This window comes from Tupaia chinensis, unplaced genomic scaffold, assembly GCF_000334495.1.
Source record: "Tupaia chinensis unplaced genomic scaffold, TupChi_1.0 Scaffold000099_1, whole genome shotgun sequence".
Taxonomy (NCBI): Eukaryota; Metazoa; Chordata; class Mammalia; order Scandentia; family Tupaiidae; genus Tupaia; species Tupaia belangeri.
The window spans coordinates 4,746,808-4,752,610 of NW_006159563.1; the positions used below are offsets into that span (position 1 = coordinate 4,746,808).

Sequence of the window (5,803 nt, forward strand, 5' to 3'; positions counted from 1 at the left end):
GAGAAAACAAGCTACCAGGTCCAGGACTTGAACCATGGTTAGCCATGTGGGAGTGTCCAGCACCTTAACCACCACGCCACCTGCTGGTCCCTGTTTTCCCATATTTCTTGTGGTCCTGCAGCGATTTCTAGTCATCTGGTTGATGGTCAGTTTCTTCTCAAACTTGGAAGTTCAATCTGAGTGTTGAGGAGCGTGCAGAAAAGGAAACAGAGAGAAACAACAGCAATAACAGCAAAGAACAAACAAGAAACAGAAAAAGAGAATAAAAAATGAAGATAAAAACTTTTCAATAAAACTAAAAAAAATATTTAAAAAGATTTCAGTAAAAAAACTAAAAATTGGAAAACCGCGTGGCGCGCAAGCGTGAAATTCTAAAAATAAAAAATTTAAAAAAAGAGAGGAGACAGAGACAGAGATAGAGAGAGACAAAGACAGGTACAGAGACAGGAGGCCTGGAAGGGGTCTTCCTACCACGTGAGTTTTGTGTGCTGGAGGCCGAATTATCAGTGGGAAGTCTTGATTTTTGTTTCCCCAAAATGGCTAGTTTGCAGAATCCATGAGGCTGTGTCTTCAAGAAGACCTGTTCCCTTTGCCTCTCCATGCGAGTTTTGTGTGCTGGAGGCCAAATTATCAGTGAGAAGTTTTAATTTCTGTTTCCCCAAAATGGCTAGTTTGTAGAATCCATGAGGCTGTGTCTTCAAGCAAAAAATGGAAAATTTTTGTTGACGACAACATGCATGTTGATGTGCTTGATTGAGCCAATATACAGTGTATTCTGAATGGAAGATCTCATTTTGTATGTTGTAATGATGTATAGTGAATGAATAAAATTTAAAAAAAAGAACGGAACTCTTGTTACAGAATGTCCACCAATATGAATCTAGATTAGAGGCTGGTCAGTTTCCTACATTTTTTAAAAGAGCTTTTTGCAAGTGCCACCACCAAGTGTGCTTTCTGGGGAGAGGAACAGAGACAGTGAGAGGCAAAGTGAGAAATCACGTCTCAAGGAGATGGCCATGCTGCAATTCCTTTTCCTCCATTATGCTCCTGGGATCTTGGGCATGCATATACATGCAAATGGCATGAGTTTCAAGCCCCTGGGTCCAGGACTTGAACCACAGTTTGACCACATGAGAGTCCAGTGATGTAACCACTATACCATCTGCTGGCCCCCAGTGTGCTATTTTAATAATAATGAAAGTTTAACAAAAGTCGAGTGTATGGTATGGCATAAAATATGGGATTTTCAATAGACTCAAAGTTCAATCAATAGACCCAGATATGGCTTTTTCCAAATAATGCTTTTAAATATTTTCTGGAGTGATATTTTGTTTTTCTTGCAATATGACTATTTACATCTTTGGTAAGTAGCTAATTTTAAGAACGTCTATGAATTAAATATGGCTTATTGTAATCACCGTGAGTTTTGGGAGCAAACAGAACTGGGTAAAAATCTTTATATAATTATTTTTAAGATAAGGTAGTGGGTCAGCTAGTGGCATAATGGTTGAAGCAGCTGGATCCTATATGACTGGACTGTGCATTCAAATTCCAGATGAGTGACTTGAAAAGCATTCTGGGTATGTGTGCGTGTGTGCCTAAAATCCCAAGAGGAGAATGTAAGCAAAGGGGTTGTGGCAAGGCCATCCCACCTGGGAGGTAATTTCTCACTCTCTCTCTCCATTGAACACACAAGCACTACAGCAAAAAAAAAAAAAAAAAAAAAATTTTAAAATCAAGAGAGAGAGAAAAAAAGAAAGAATAAATAAATAAATAAATAAATAAATAAATAAATAAATAAATAATAAGGGTATTTACCCTTGGTGCTCCAACTCCAAGTTTCTTAGTGTGGCCACATAAATCTCCCATGTGTCTGTAGTCTTATTTCTCATCATCTACTGATCACTTTAGTCTTCTGAAATGTTGAATTGCATGCAGATCTCAGAGCACACAGATTATTTCTCTATTTCGTGTCTACTTGGGCTGTTATCTCTGCCTACAACTCCTCCCCTGGAACATCTTTAGGGATAGTTCCCTGACAGTTTCATCCCCACACCCTCAACAGATGGGTAAATGTTTCTTTCTATATCATTTCATGACGCCTGAATATTCCCATTAGCACTCCCCACACAGAATGGAATATGCTTTCCTCCTCTGATGTACACCAATTGTAAGAAGAGCTACACTTTATTCCTCTTGGTATCACTAGTGTGACCATTTAGTAAGCTTAATAAGTATTTTTTGGATTAAAAGGGATTTATTTGAGACTGGCTCTGTTGCTTAGTGGTTAGGGGAGCTGTACAGTTCAAGTCTTGGACTCAGTGGCTGGAAAAACTCACTGGGTACTCACACATGTGTGTGTTTGTGCCTTTTCAGGATGGAGAAATGGAGGAGAAGGGGACTGAGGTGTGACTATGCTCCGTTGGGAAGGTGCTTTCTCTCTCTCCTTCTGTTTCTCTTTGGCAAGCACATGCACCCTCTGGCAAATAAAAAGGTGAGGGGGGAGATTATCTGTAAAATGAGTCTAATACACTTCTGGCAGTTACCATGAGGAAGAATTCAATAAATGCCACTGCTGGTTCTGTTCCCTAACCTTCTGCTAGTGTATTTCTAAAACACAGCAACAAGGGCTGGCTCCGTGGTGCAGTGGGAATGTGCTGTTCAAGAGAAGCCAGATCCCATGTGTGAGTGCAGTTTGGATCTCAGGCCAGGTCAGCTGCAACATACTGGGCACACGTGCTAGTGCCCCGGTCTGACGGAGGCAGGACTGGGGAAGAGGACGCAGTGTACCAGATCCTGTGGATGGTGCTCATCTCTTTCTCCCTCATTTCCGCATGTGTACGCATGTGCTCTATCACAAATAAAGAAAAAGATTTCCAAATAATAACATAAAATAGCAACAAGTCCATAGAACATGAAAGAAAAGATACATTGACAATTACCTCTTCATGTCATTCTTGTGTTTTGTCGGTCTTTGCCATAGGGCATGTACATGTCCCAGAGAGAGACAGAGAAAAACAGAGACTTTAGAAACTGAAGAAGCAATAAAAGTTTTGCTTTTTAAAATAATATTATTATTATTTTTTGCTATAGGGTACATGCACTCACCAGCGAGAGGAGAAAGACAATGAGAGGGAAAGTGAGAAATCAGCCCCCTGGGAGATGGCCACACTGTCTCTCCTCCATTCTCCTCCTGAGATTTAGGGCATGTGTGCACACATGTCCAGCATGATTTTCAAGCTGCTGGGTCAGGGACTTGAACCATGGTTGGCCACATGAGAGTCCAGCGCTTTAACCACCATGCCAGTGCTGACCCCCAAGTTCTACTTTTTTAATAGTTGAATACATTCTGTAGTCGTCAACTGTAAGCATTTATTATGTGCTTTCTGAATACTACAGAAGATATAAGACCTCACATCAGGATGAAACTTTATGCATTGGCAACCATATGGTGTGATTAAATGCAATAATACAAATTAATAATAGTTGACAAGTATTTATAGGCAGAGACAGCTCGTCAAGAAGTTAACAGATATGCCATTCTCGCATATTCCTGCTCAGTATATCACTTGACTCGATTTTAATGTTGTTCCCTCAGCAGGTTGCTAAATATGGGAAGCAAGAAGGTTCCAAGAGCTGTGAACAATATACGGTTGTAAACGGTATCCTGCGATACTATTTCAAACTTACCACGCTCTGTTCTTCCCTCTTCTCAAGTCACTTCCATTACTCAGAACGTACATGAATTCTTTTCAGTCTGTTAAGATGACATTTAAAAGACTGATATGAATAGTAATTGACATTTCAAGAGGAAGTTCCGTAGAGTGAGGTATCAGACCAATTATGTCTCATTTATATGGCTGATACGATTGTGTATAGATAGAATTTTAAACATGGACTATTTTTAAAGGCTAGAAGATTTTGTTTAAAATAATTTATGTATAAAGCAAATAATTTCCCTATAATGAACCTCTTCTTCCTCTTTTTTTTTTGTTTGGAGAGGTATTTTGCTATAGGGCGCGTGCACTTGCCAGACAGACAGAGACAGAGAGACAGAAAGCGAGAAATCACCCCCCAGGGGGGATGGCCACACCACAATCCCTTCTCCTCCATTCTCCTCTCGGGATCTTGGGCACGCACACACACGCGCATCAGGTGTGAGTTTTAAGTCACCGGGTCGGGACACAAACCGCGATCGACTACGTGGGAGTCCAGCAACATATCCATTACGCTAACTGCTGGTCCCTTCTTCCTCTTTTTTAAACCATTTAACTTGTTTTAATAATTCTTCATAAATGATGAAAACTACTGAAGTAACAACAAGGAATGATCATAATGTTGTGCCCGATATTGTAAGTATAGAATGGTAAGTTTAAGGCATTTTCTGGTTTAAAACAAATCCAGTAGTTAATGCTTCTCTGGGGTCTGTACCTAGTAGGGTCAATCTCTGCAGTCCTGACAGTGCTAGCCTTTTTTTTTTTCTTTCTTCTTGTTCTTTACCAGGTTCTCCACATATGCTTTGTCTTCCTCCCACTTGCTCCATCAAAGGTCCAGGGTGCCCCTAGGGCCACCCTATCTTCCTCTAGCAGCCACCTCAGGCTATGCCCCAGCCGCCATGGAAACCATCTCTGTCACCACCACGGCCACTTTTGAACACTCCACCAAGATCACTGTGGTGTCCACAAGCCCATTGTTTTCCCTTCTCATGCTGCCAGGGCTGCTTCTGCCATCGTCATCTCCCAGGGGCGGGAAGGGTGCTAGGACATAGCCTTTAAGTTTTGAGGTCTTACATTGGTTGCATTCTGTTCTGCAGGTGAAGTTCTGGTTTCCACGATACAGATTCGGACTCTGCCAGTCTCTGGCTCAGTGTTGGACATTTCCTCCTCTGCAGAGGACCTCTTCCCTCAGAAACCTTGAAATATCCCTGTTGCAGGGAAGCCTCCTCTGGCTTCTCCATGGGCTCCCAAGAGACCCATGGGTTCCCCAAAACCTCCTGGGAGTGGAGGAAATAGCATCCCTCTGTCTTCGTGGGGTGGCTTTCTACACCATGCTTTTCATTGGAGGCTTCCTCCAAGCAAGAGAAACTTTAAGTTTGCTCCCTTGAAAATCTTTCCCATCGAACCACCCCATGGCAAACTTGACAGATGGCAGGTCTTCACAGGACACAATGGCATCATAGGACATTGTAATATCACCTTTGCACTTTTCTGTTTTCTTGTCATAGGTTGTCCAGTTCTCTTGTTCATCTTAACCACCCCACATGCTTAAAGAAGTCTGACATATCATCTAGAGACACATTGTCACTTAATTCTTGCATGTAAATTGCAATGTTGTCAGAGTCTTCGTCTGGATCAGAGTGGGCCTAGATCAAGATCCTGTCTGTCATTATTGGTCTACCAGGCTTACTGAAGTCACCTTGCTCTTCAGCATTGCCCATTCCGTTGCATCCTCCTCCCTACCTGGAGAGTCTGACCGGGTGAGGCCCCAGGATCTGTCTGAGCCCCCCGACCTTTGAGCTCTGGTTCAGTACGTTGGCAAGGTCGCTACTGTGTGCAACCCGTCTCCCCCCCACACACACATACACACCTAGGAACAAAGCTTGGGTCAATTAGCATGTCAGCAAGGCTGCTTGCTATTTGCTTCAGAAAACTGGTAGCCTTGCTGGGAAGCGACCCTTCTCTGACTCCTCAATATACTACTGTAAAAGAATTCATAGCTCTCTTATACATTCTGAGTATATGATAAAATTTTCCAGGAAGTCCCCCGACCGCTCCCCTTTGCTCTGATCACCTACTGTTAATTA

General features: G+C 42.2%; 1 pseudogene; it reads right to left on the reverse strand.

Moving 5' to 3' along the window:
- Positions 1–4,372: 4,372 nt before the first annotated feature.
- LOC106734364 (RNA-binding protein EWS pseudogene) overlaps positions 4,373–5,803 on the reverse strand; it is a 6,171-nt pseudogene continuing 4,740 nt past the window's right edge.